Raw genomic sequence first — 13,544 nt, forward strand, 5'->3', positions numbered from 1 at the left:
ATTAAGATGGAGGATCAGAGTTGCACAGCTGAAGCGTGATATGGCGCAGGTGCTAAGCGTGTACGACTTGTTAGAAGTGAAGGGCTGGATATCAGAAGCCTATGGGAATGAAATTTTATATGGGTTATGGGGTGAGAATGTTGTTAAGTTGATAATGTGATGTTGTATATCTGAGTATAAGTGTGTTATAGTTGTTACTATTTTAAACGTTGATATGTCAAGGTATTGTGGAAGTGGTTGATAAGCTAGAAAAATTATGTCGCGAAGATGTCGAATGATTAGCAAGTGCGTATTGGATTTAAATTATGTTGAGTTATTGTTATGTCGGAAGTAGTGTTCGAAGTATTGCCAAACGCGACTTGGAGATCAGAAAGTTGGATGCGAAACTCGCATTAAGAGTGGTAGTATCGAGTAGATTTTCGAGGGCGAAAATATTCTAAGTAGGGGAGAGTTGTAACGCCCGATAATTTAATTACTTATTTAATTAAATTATTTTTGGATTAATTGCTGAAGTTGTGAAATGTTGTGATGAGTTGCTAAGTTGATTAATAAGGGGAATTATTGAGTTGATTATCTAAGTTGATTTGTAGTAGTAATATATTATAATAATATAAGATTTTGTTGGGCTTATTTCTATGGTTGTGTGTATTATAAGTGGAGGTGTGAATGTTAGGCCCTATAGGTTTAATGAAATTAGGTTAAGTTAATTATATAAGGATTAGGTTAATTAGAAGGGAAAAAGTCTTGGGGAATTGGTCATGGGAAGTGTAGAAAAGAGAGAAAAGAGGAGAGAAACTCATTCATGTTTTTCTTGCAGCAGTCTCACTAAATCGACAATCCCCAATTCGTTAAATGTTGAATCGTGTTCATATTTTAAGGGTAGGTTCGCAACACCTAAATCCAAGGTTTGACCTTTCGGATCTTCAAAATAAGGTATGAGTTGTGTAAATATCATCGTCGCACTATAGCTGCATATTTGAGAAAATTTTCAGCTTTTGATTATGATTTAGAAGAGAAAGGGTTGGAATCTAGGGCAAAAACTAGGTTCAATCGGCAGAATAGAGAGGTCCCCAATCAAAGGTAAGGGTGGGATTATGACTCTATAATGGGAATTGTGATGAATAGTATGTAGGAATTGGACTGTGTAAAATTGTTGTTTCGTCTGCTATTGTGTTATGATTAATTTTGAATTTGTGTGTTGTCACGTTATAGTTGGGTTGATTGTCTGTTGTTATGATATAAACGTTAATGAGTTGTCTACATAATTAATACAAACAAAATTATTGATTCTGTCGGTGAATAATTATTCTTGATGATATATTTGTTGTAATGTCATGTTGTCCCTGTATGTTGTAAGAATGTTGACGTTTGTGGGAAAAGCGTATCTCTGTTAACGCTGATAAAAGACTGAAGAATTCTGTGTGGAGAGTGGAAAACACAATATGCCGAGGGGCACATGTGTTGCGCCGAGCGGCACAGTGGTAAGGAGGAAAGTGACGGGCGACACGATTAGCGCGACGAACAGCACAATGCGGTAGTCTGAGACTTGGAAATTTAATAATGGCTCGAGAACGGATAATATATGATATTAATTCAGCAGAGCTAATATTTAGTAATGGACTTGATGTTACTTTAGCAGGGTAATATTTAATAACCGATTGACATTAAGCAACAGAGGCACTAGTAACTTATATATTTTGATAAAAGAGTTAGTGTTAAGTTAATATTTTGTAACAAACTTGATATTGAATAACAGAGTTAATATTAATTTAGTAGAGTATTATTAAATAAAAAAACTAGTAATAATAAGAGTTAGTTAGTAAACTAGCAGTGTTGGTAATGCGTACGGAGTTAGTTTATAACAGAGCCAGGTTAGTAGTAATATAGTAGAGTTAATATAATTAAACTACAGAGTAGTATTGGTAACAGAAATATATTAATGACATAATTAGTGTTAACGATATATAAAAGTTATTATTTGGCAGAGTGTTGATATTAGTTTATAACAGAGTTATATTAATGTAGCAGAGTAAGTAAATAAAGTAGCAGAGATACTAGTAGCAGAGAGCATAATAATTGTGGAGTAATAATTGTTGAAAAAATAGAAGAGTATATGTAGTATAAAGGGGCAAACTGTAGGAGATGCTTGTATAAGAATTAACATGAAACTATTAGTAGTAACATATTGACTAAGAAGTGCCTAGTAGACATTAGTAGTATTAGTAGGACTTGTTAATGATATTATTAACATATAAAAGTCGATGTAATAATGATGTTTGTTAATTTGGGGAGTTGCAGGAGGTGTGGCTATAGTTATTATGTTGTAGTTGATGATAATTGTCGCCAATATTTTGTAGTTGTCGATAATTGTTTTGTTGTTATGTGGTTGTTGTTATGCTGCCTCTAATTATTTGCAGACTAGCTAAAGGATTTAGCCTGTCTTGATATGTTGTTATTTTGCCTCTATTAATTGGCAAAGAAATAAAGTTGTAGGCTTATGCCAAAGTTGAATCGTTGTTGTGCTGTTGTTGTCGTTCCATTCATTGTTGTCGCATACATAGCATATCAAGTTGGAGTTGATGCTTAGTAAGTTGGCATGGATTGACAAATTTTAAGTTGAAGGCTTATACCTTGTTGATGCCTTTATTAACTGGCAGTTTCTAAGTTGAGAGTTTTGCTCCACCGGTACCACATGCATGTGCATTGTACGAGTCGCATTCTGAGTTGCATTTTAAGTTGTTGTCGTGATGTAATAATTGTCATATCTTGTTGATAAAATATGTTGTGATGAATGTTGTTTAAGAACATATGAAGTGGTATTTTTGCATGAACTGATTCTGATATAGTATTTATCATACATTCAATTATATTGTTTGATATCTCACCCCTTCTATTTGAATGTTACCCTTCTGTTGTTAACATGTAGGTAATTCAGAGTGAAGGCTGCTCACCTACATTAGTTCGAATCAGGTGTCGTCGCTCTGATACGTAACACTCGGTGGGGATGAACGCTTATTATTTTATCGTTGTTATTATATTCAATTGCTGAATTTTGAGTTGATTTATATTAAGAGCTTTGTTGTTCTTAAAGTTGTTTCAGTTTGATAAAAAATGATATGTCGTTTGAAGTTGAAAATTGTGATTTCGATGCTTAATTAAAAAGTTGTTTTATTTTAAAGACTAAACTATGTTGTTATCGGTTCATCCAAGCTTTATGTGTTACGTATCTGTTTTACATGCGATTAAATGATTTTTTTAGTAAAAAATGTGGCATCCTGTTTGTATGTTGAGATTTTGTAACTCTGATTAATAATATTCGCTGGGTAGAAATGGGGTGTTACATGTTGCATTCCGACCTCAGACCTCTTTTCGCGATGCTTAGTTGATAATGTTCATTGTATATCTGCTTGATATTTGAAACACTTTCTGGTCTTTTTTCGTTTCAAATCTGAAAGTATGTTTCTCGGCGCAACTTTGATTATTGATAATTCTGAAATAAATTCCCTCTCTTTCGGCTTAAGCCGACATACAATTGGATGCCTTTATAGCTTGGTGTACAATGCATGATTATGAATACCGTAAACAACACTAAAACGCCATAAACCATCGACCTTACAAGATACGCGCAATTTAAATGGACACACACATTTTCTCGATCCCGCATCGTCACGCTTTAACATTCGAACTTTTTGAACATGTTTCCCACCTCTCTCACATGTCATCACATCAAATGCTTGCCTTCTATTAGTGCCACTGTCGGACCTTGCTATCATAACGCCGAACCCAAATTTGCTAGCTTCAATTTATATCCACTCAAGCAAATGTTGACAAGAGGTGAAAGTCATTTCATTTGTATATTATTGTCAAACATCTATCGCTACGACAATCGTTTTAACATCGTCCTTCACCTGATTCGCCTTAGTATCTTCATTGACCTCCTCCGAAACCTTTACACCATCTATGAAAATATTGTCGGGGTGCACCATACCTAACACGTGCAGAAAACATGAATTATGTTAAAACGGTTTTCCGAGTTCTGTAACAAACATGTTTTTGGATATGCACATCTGAAATAAGTTTGATGGATTTCAGAAATGCATATCCGAAGTAACGCAGATTTCTTCTACATAAATCAGAACCAGTGCAAGCAAATGAGAGATAAAATGAAGAGACTTTACCTCAAATTGCAACTTTCTATGCTCTCATTGCTATGATCAACCACTTGAAAATTGGTTTCGAAACAAAAAATGGATTGAAAATGATTGAGGTTTTGGAGAGGGTTTTGGTTATGGAGTGAAAGAAAATGAATGAAATAGTGATAATAAGAACGTATATAGCAAGGGTATTTTTGAATATATATATATATTCGAAAATACATCTAACATTTTAAATCCAACGTTTAAATAATAAAATGTTTAAAAAATATCATTTCAGATGTGCATATTCAAAGCATCTTGGACATGTGAAAAATGTTGCATTTGAATATGCACATGCGAAGAGTATTTTGGTGTTTTTAGGGATGTTTTTCACCCTATATTAGTATATTAGTGGCTGGGGTTGGCTTTAAGAGTTTCCTCTTAGTGAAAGGATGGCCCAAAATCTGACAAATAGCCAAAAAAAACTGGACTGGTTAGGCTGACCCGGTCCGATTCTCAAGCGTACAAACCCTGACCCGGTAGGAACCCTAGAGACCTCATTCACTCTTCGTCCCCGTTGCCTTCTTTCTCTCTCAACAAGCCCAAAAACCAACATGGAGGTTCCAACCTCTTTTACCCTATTCTTCAACCCAAGCATACAAACTTTAAAATGAACATCACCTATTCCCCGCCCCTGAGTACGATTGCACCTCAAATCCACAAAATTTCCCACCGCCCCTCTTTCAAACCCTAGCCTCTAAGGGTGAGGAGTTGAGGTAGTGAAGTTAAGGGTGGGGTTTAGCGTGTATAAGGTATCTGGGCTGCAGGAGTTGCGAGCAAAAGGTGAGGTGAGGTGAGTGATAGGTTATGGAATGAAGCTTTATGCAGGGAGGTCGAAGCTTTACTATGACATTTGTGAGACTGTATATGCAAAGGTTCGAGGTAGGGTGGCAATTGGATCATTAAGCTAAAATCCATCAAACCCCTCCACCAAAAAATCCATCCAATCCATCCACCACATAAAAAACTAAGTTAATGGTTGGATTAAATCCATCCAACACATTTTAATAATCCAACGAATTATTTTTATTTTATACTTTAAAATCATTAAAATATTTTTAAAAAGAAATTTGAAAAAATTGAGTTTCTTCAAAAAATGAAATATCAAGTTTTTCTGGAAAAACGAAAAAAATCGAGTTTTTTTCGGCAAACCTAAAAGTCGAACTATTTTCAGAAAAATGAAAAATCGAGTTTTTTCTAAAAAATCTAAAAGTCGAGTTTTTTTGAAGAAAAGCGAAAAAATCAATTTTTCGGAAAAACCTAAAAGTCGAGTTTTTCTTCAAAAAATTGAGTTTTTTTAGAAAAACGAAAAAAATTGAGTTTTTTCGGAAAACCAAAAAGTTGAGTTTTTTCGGGAAAGGGAAAAATCAAGTTTTTTTCAGAAAAATAAAAAATCGAGTTTTTTTTCTTCTGAAAAACCAAAAAGTCGAGTTTTTTTTGGGAAAAATCATTAAGTTGAGTTTTTCCCAAAAAACAAAAAAATCAAATTTTTTCGGTAAACCAAAAAATCAAATTTTTTCGGAAAAGAAAAAAAGTTAAGTTTTTTTGGGAAAAACAAAAATATTGAGTTTTTTCGAAAAAACCTAAAAGTCGAGTTTTTCCCAAAAAAACGAAAAAATTGAGGTTTTTCGGAAAAAAAGAAAAGTCAAGTTTTTTTTCTTCTGAAAAACGAAAAAAGTCGAGTTTTTTTGGAAAAATGAAAAGTCGAGTTTTTTTCGAAAAAACAAAGAAAAAATCGAGTTTTTTTCGCAAAAATGAAAAAATCGAGTGTTTTCGGAAAAACGAAAAATCGAGTTTTTTTGAAAAACAAAAAGTCGAGTTTTTTTCCAAAAAAATGAAAAATCAAGTTTTTCAGAAATTTGAAAAGTCGAGTTTTTTTTAGAAAAACAAAAGAATCGGGTTTTATATGGAAAAAACAAAAATTCAAGTTTTTTCAAAAGAAAGAAAAATTGAGTTTTCTCAACCCGTGGTTGATGAAGATTTCTCAACCTTTCAAACTTTAGCGTTCTGTTTGTACCAATTCTTGCAATTGAATTTCTTGGGTCTTTTGTGTTTTGAACCTTATGATAATCATTTGATATTCATTTGCTTCTTTGCTAGTGTTTCAAGACAAATTTGAAATGACCGGAGACAAACTTAATCACGAAGGAGAAAACCCTTAGTTCTTTAGGCTCAAGAATTGCTTATGTTTCAAGTCACTTGGAAGAATTTGTATCATGAGGGAACTTATAGCAAACTTGTTTGTATCTTGTAAAACCAATAGGAAAACTTTTGACCTTGTGGAACATTGGGGTATTTGTAACATGTGAAACTCTTTGTAACATTTGGGATCCTTGTTACATGAAGGTTAGATATCACATTAACTTTTGAAGTTATTCTCGAACTCATGACCAAAACATTATCTTTTTCATGACATATGAAAAGATATGGTCCGGAAGGAGCGCTAAGATCAAATACTATGTCACATGCTACTTAGCACCATTGGGTAGAAACAATAAAATCTATTTATCTAAAAGAAAAAATTTATAAAAGAAAATAGGGGTTAATAGTAGTTCACCCCCCTGTAATGTTAGCGAATTTTGCTTTTCACCCCTCCCTACCTTTTGGCAACGGTTTTTTCAAAAAAACCATTGCCAAAACCTGCCTTTGGCAACGGTGGGGGGGTAAACCGAAACACGCTCATATTACAGGGGGGTAAACTGTAACACCCCATAAAATTCTTTATTTAATTTAATTAATTTTTTTATTAAATATTAGAATTAAATGGAATTATTTGAGAATAGGGATGAAATAAGGCTAATGGGCCAGTGTTGTAAGTAGCAGTTGGGGGGTGTATCAGTTGCAAAGCCCTTTTTCTAAAATAAAGTTATATTTTCATAAAAATAGAAAAGAGGAGTATTTTGTGAAAAAAGAACCAATAGGGAGAAGAGAAGATTGAACGTGAAATTGGGAGAAGACCAAGTGCGAAGAGAAAGAGCATCCAAGAATTCGACATCGAGGTAAGGGGGGATTCTTCTCATTAACCTCTATTATGGGTTGTATGAATGATTCGATGGAATTTGTATGTTAGGATTTCGAATTGGATTATATGTCGGTTTGGGGTTTTGGGGTTTATAGAACTTTGATTCAATTAGGTTGTGAATGATGATTGGTGATGAATAATGATGTTAAACATGATTAGGAGTATGTGTAAACGTGCAATTTATGTCGTATGTGTGGTTTATTTTTCTGAAATTCGTACTGGTATGATTTGGGAGCAATTGGGAAGGATAGAATGCTGTTTTCTGCAGGTTGGGGTTCTGAAATCACTGGTTCGCGCCGCGTGCACAGGGTGGCGCCGCGAACAGGTGGGCTGAATGTCAGGATGTTTTGATACGCACAGGTCGCGCCGCGTACCTGTGTTGGCGCCGCGAAGGCGTAACTTTTTCCTCGCTTCGCGCCGCGTGTGGATGTTGGCGCCGCGTGCTGTGCTGTTTGGGATTTTTGTTAAAGTTTAACGATGTATAACTTTTTAACTGTTAGTCTGTTTGATGTGCCGTTTCGAACATAGTGAGACTAATTCAGTGATTTATGCAATAAAATAGTGGTGGAGTTGTGACTCGAATTTAATTTAAAACACTTGATTTAACTGGTTGTGGTGGTTTATATTGTTATTGCATTGGTTGATGATTATGATTATTCAGTTGTTTGGTGTTGATGATTAGCATGCGGTATGTGATGCATGCATTTCATAATCATGTTGTGGGCTGTATCCCTTATGGTGGTGGGACAGCGGTAGCTAATTCCCATTGTGTGGAATTGGTGAGAGAAGTAGCCGAATCTTTATGGTGGTGGATCGGTGAGATGGGTTATCCCATGATTGGTACCACATGCATTTAGTTGCATTGCATTAGGTTGTTGTGTATAATTGTAACATGAATGGAAGTTGTCCAATGTTGCGATTTGTGTGTATTTTGGTATGAATGACTGTATTTGATAAATGTTGCTATGCTATCAGAATATAATTGATTTGGGTGATTAATGTATGGATGAAGTTGTATTGTTTATATTCCTATAACATTTGTTAATGCGAATGAAACTCACCCTTACTGTTGTTATTTTTCAGATTGAGGAGTAGCTTGTGTACTTGGTGAGGATTAGCTCGTCAAGTAACTCGTTAGAGTCAGTTGGGTCTGTGTCATGCTCTGGTCGTGTAACACCGGGAACGTTATTTTAGAGTTGTTTGATAAACTTCTATTTGTTTATGGTTTATGGTTGAATTGTGAGTCTATGACTCCGGTTGTTTGATTATTCAGTTGTTAAGAATATTCCGATGTGTTAACATGCTACCTGAATAATCTTGGTTTATCGTTCCTTATATGGCATGACATGAATGTTTATTTATTTTATTGGAGTTGTAATGCCCTTCTTCATGTTTTACTCTGATTTTAATATTAATTTCCGCGGGGTTTAGAAGGGTGTTACATAAACTACTATTAACCCTAAGAAAATATTAAGACAATTAAAATGTATGAGAAAGATAAAAAAATACTACATCTGATCTTTAATATAAGAAAAAATCTAATAAAAAGAAATCTATTTTTTTAGGTTCATTGAAGAATTAATGTATTTGAACTATATATAGTCCAGATACATTAATTTTTCAATGAACCTAAAAAGTAAATTTCTTCTTATATTAAGGACCAGAAGGACTAGAGAGAGTACAATATAAGACGATTTTTTTCTCCAAAATTGAACTTCTAACATTTTAATAATGAGTAATGCTAATTTGTGATCCAATGACACAAGTTAAGAAAAACATTTTTAGAAATTTTGTTTTGAAAAAAATATAATAAAACAATTAATTTGATTTGTACCCCCAAGTGCACAAGCTAGTATCATCCTTTAATAATAAGTTAAGTTTAGATTTAAATAGATAAATAAGGTGATGTCTAAAGTGAAGGTTCAATTAGATCCCTCACCAGGGGAACATTTAAATAATACCATTAGATTCTATCAATAATTAGATTGTTTTGAAATCAAATTAAATTTTTGTACATATTTGCACACATAATCTTTACGCTGTATTTTTCCCATTTTCATCTTCTTCGAGTAAAAAAAAAATTGAACAATAAAAAATTGTGAAAAGAGTTTCCACTTCTTTAGTATGGAGAACAGTTGCCCTATGTTCCTATCAGTTCTTGGTGAAGAAAGATTTCGGAAATTTATGTCGTTACATTATGATGGCAATAGAAGTTATTTTGGCCATAATAACCTAGTTCAATGTCTGCCATGGAAGCCAAATCTTCATCTTTCTCCAAGAAACAAAATCCTTTGATAAAATTAACATGGAGTTTCCTGATCTTAAAACAGAATTAAACAATATCTTTAGTTTGATAATAGAGAGAATAGAAAGTTTAATAACAATGTAAAAAAAGAAAAGAAAAGAAAACATAGATTATAGTGTTTATAGTGGTAATTGAACCCTTAATTTTGTTGAATTAGGAGACAATGGTTTCAAACAACATCTCCTATATCATCTTTAAAGCCATAGCTTGTATTGGCATGAGTCGTAGAAACCACATTGTCATTCAAAACGTGTGATGCCAACTCAAGATGAAGAGCCTCTTCTAGTTGACATAATACGTACCCCATCGTTGGTCTATTCACCCTACGCTCCTCCAAGCACTTTCAAGCCAACTCTAAAACCTTGTTTAGAGAATCCATATTCACTTTTCCAATCAAACATGGGTCAATCATTTCATTGAAAGTGCCTTTTTTATGGCTGCTTAGTGCCCATAATGCCAAATTCATCTGTTGCGTTGGAAGGGCATCATCTAAAGCAGGCTTCCCATATATAACTTCAATCAACACCACCCCAAATGAATAAACATCTGATTTCTTAGTGAGAAACTTAGTCCTAAAATATTCTGGATCAACATAGCCAAAACTACCCTTTACATTGGTTGTAACATGGCTCTTATCAAGAAGAGGACCCTTTTTTGATATGCCAAAATCAGCAACTTTTGGCACAAGATTTTCATCCAACAGAATGTTTGTTGTCTTCACGTCACGGTGAATTATGCTCTCTTTAGCTCCAGTGTGAAGATAAAAAGTCCCTTTGCAGCCCCTAAACATATCCCAAGGCGTTGCTTCCAAGAAAGAGGAACAAAGTCACTCCCATATAGATGACTGCTGAGAGATCCATTTGCCATGTAATTGTACACCAGAATCAGTTCTGAGTCTTCATTACAACAACCTACAAGAGCGGACAACAACTCAATCTCATTATTGAATTCACTGAGACCTTGTCTAGATTCAGCATTTGCTACTTTGATGGCTACTATTTTCCCATTTTCAAATGTTCCTTTATATACCTTACCAAATCCTCCTTGTCCAATAAGTAGCTCAGCATCAAAATAATTCGTTGCTTGTTGGATCTCATGCAAAGTAAAACGTCTTTGATGTTTGTAAGCATTTGGGGATATTTTATTTAACCACCGGGATTTTAGGTAACAAAATGTTAGTCCAAGAAATGCTAGAAATGTTAAAACAAAGACACCAGGTCCAATTATAGTGCCTAATTTCAATTTGAATTTCTGGCTTGTTTTTGAAGATTTTGCTACAACATGGTCAAATTTGTCAACGAACTTCATTATCTCTATCCCATTCATGGTTGCATTTGGTATACTAGATATTGTAGCAGGAGCAACACTTACAGCGAGCTTATCGGCTATGGCATTGAACACGTTGTCCTTGTAATACGGCTCAGCAAGGTCACTAGAAACACTTACGAGGTCAAGACTTTGTAAGGCAATGTATCCATTCACAAACAGATCCATAACCAAAGAGTTAGTAGCGTTGCTAATCATGTCACAAATGCAGACAAACAAAGTAGAGAGAGTTTGAGCTAACATGGAACTCCCAACTTAAATTGTAGCCTTCTGAGACACTTCCCAAGGCTTTAGCAGTATCATAAACCATTGGCGGTGCTGTATATTCTAAGAAATCAGGATGCTTTATTGTATATATGTTTGTTGAAATATTCATAGCAGTGATGGTAGACCGAAAGTAAGTCTCATCACTCTCCCAATTCCTACTTAGTGTGTCATTTTGAGCATTGATACTTGCACCTCCCACGTTCAATCGATACACTGTGAAAGAGATGGATGGGTTTAGGTATAGGATCTGAGGAAAGAGCACATCAGGCATCGAGACAACTTCAATGGCATTAATAAAAACAAGTGAATTGTGTTGAGGGATGAATGTGATAAGCAATTCATAAGATGTAACGGTGATTGCATACTCCTTCATCAAGTGAGAGCTAGTATAGCTTACAAAAGTGAAGTTATCGACAAGCATGAAACTATCGGCGATTACTGTTATTGAGGCGCGTGTCATGTTGAGGCTGGAATCGGGAAAAGGGTGAAAATAGAGATGGATCCAATGTCTCCCTTGTTGTTGAATTTTGAATTTATATGATGTCTCTTGAAACAAGATTCTAGCTGAGTTATAGAGTGGTGAAAGGGTGGTGTTGAGTTTTGAAGTAACAACCAAAGATTTCTTGTGTTGAAATTGAAAGTCAGGTATGAAAGTTCGACCCTCAAACGTGATATTGTGGGAAGAACCACAAGCAACCAAATAATTATCAATGGGAATGAGTGCCAAGGTAAATGATTGTTCACACCAAGTGTATAGTAAAAGAATTAAAACAAAAGGAGTATACTTGGCAACCATTAATTAGCATTACTATCTCTGTTTGTTTTTATACAATATATTTTATGCCTACTAAAGCACTAGAATAGCATTGCTTGAAATTTCCAACCCAACTCCCAAGTTATTACCTAGCCAATCTCTTGCTATATATACACTTCGTTTCATTCAACTTTCAACCACTTCCTTTAATAATCATACACTCTTCTCAAGATAATCTACTTTTAATATAATAAAGTAGAATACATATGAAATCCTATAATTATCCTTATAATCACCAATTTGAGGGTGATAATCGGGGACATAACGTTAATTGCATCTCCTTTATTATTATAATTAATAAGATATATTTCGTAATCATTGTGTAATCTTTCAATGGTCCATTTTCTTTTCCATCATTAATAATTACGTGATGCCTTTTTTTGGAATTGTCAAATCTTTCTTGAAATACAGCAAAACCTCCTCCACGCTTCTTCTCTTTGATTTTTGAGAAACCCTTCAATTTTATCTCATTAACCTATATATTATGGCTTTTGATTTCAACCAACAAACCCTAATCTATAAACCATTACTATCCTATAACTACCGTAATTACTTCTGCTGTCCAAAACAATTAAACATCCTTTGAACAAATCAATTTGCAGCATGCTTTTTTCAGAAACAACCTTGGAACAGTACAAAACATTTTCATTCTTCACCCTCTTAGACTTCTGCAAAACCCTTCAAAACATACTCTCATAAATCTATAAATTATGGCATTTGATGTCCAACGAGTTTCAGATTTTCTTCAATCAATTCTTCATTACGGTATTGTTGTTTTTCATCTTCAACGTGTTCCCATCGAATTTTTCAGATTTTCTCCTTCTATCTTCAACGTGTTCCCAAAATTTTTCAGATTTTCTCCTTCTTTTGCAAATTAGGGTTAGAATTTCTATTCGTGTTCGATTTGGAACAACATGCTATTTTGTTTAAGTTTGATTTGGTACAACATACGATTTCCAAGTCGTTTTTAATTCATTATATTTTCTCATGTTTTCAATACTTTGTTGAGATTTCCGCAAAATCTAAAACTCTGTTTCTGATAAGTTAAACACAACATATGTTTACGTTGTTTCTGATTTATTTACAGTTATATCATATTTTTATAATTTGCTTCATATTTCTTTTTGTGTTTTCATATCAATTCAGTTTTTGTTGATTTGAACTTATGAACCAATCATAAAAAATTTGTTTTTGTTTAGTTCACACTAAATCACTTTCATTTTTGCTTTAGATCGTTTTTGCTTCTAAGCTGTTTAAAAGGTTCTCACTTTGCTTAACAATGTTGCAGATTGAAGAGATGGAGCACGGGGAAGAATGATGACAATGTTTTATCTAAGCTTTTCGAGTTACCAAGAAATCCTAAATAGAAAAAATGTTGATTATATTTGTTTTGGTTTAATATAAAAAAATATGGTTACTTTATTGTATTTTTGTTTTCCATTGATGTTTTTCTCTTTTTTTTTTTTTTAGGACATTGTTGAAAAAGTTATGGCCTTTAGTCAAGAAAGAGTTGAACCTTATAAAGTGATCTACAATGTTTCTGCTACATGTTTGATTAACACCATTTGTCTCAATCAGGCGAGGGAACATTGTGGTTTTTGAAGTAGTTTTAGA

At 33.9% G+C, this 13,544-nt stretch overlaps 1 pseudogene; it reads right to left on the reverse strand.

Annotated features, from left to right (window-relative positions):
- Nucleotides 1–9,662: 9,662 nt before the first annotated feature.
- Nucleotides 9,663–11,912, reverse strand: LOC131627619 (receptor-like protein kinase THESEUS 1; annotated as a pseudogene).
- Between the last annotated feature and the right edge of the window lie 1,632 nt (nt 11,913–13,544).

Source organism: Vicia villosa, unplaced genomic scaffold, assembly GCF_029867415.1.
Source record: "Vicia villosa cultivar HV-30 ecotype Madison, WI unplaced genomic scaffold, Vvil1.0 ctg.000374F_1_1, whole genome shotgun sequence".
Lineage (NCBI taxonomy): Eukaryota > Viridiplantae > Streptophyta > Magnoliopsida > Fabales > Fabaceae > Vicia > Vicia villosa.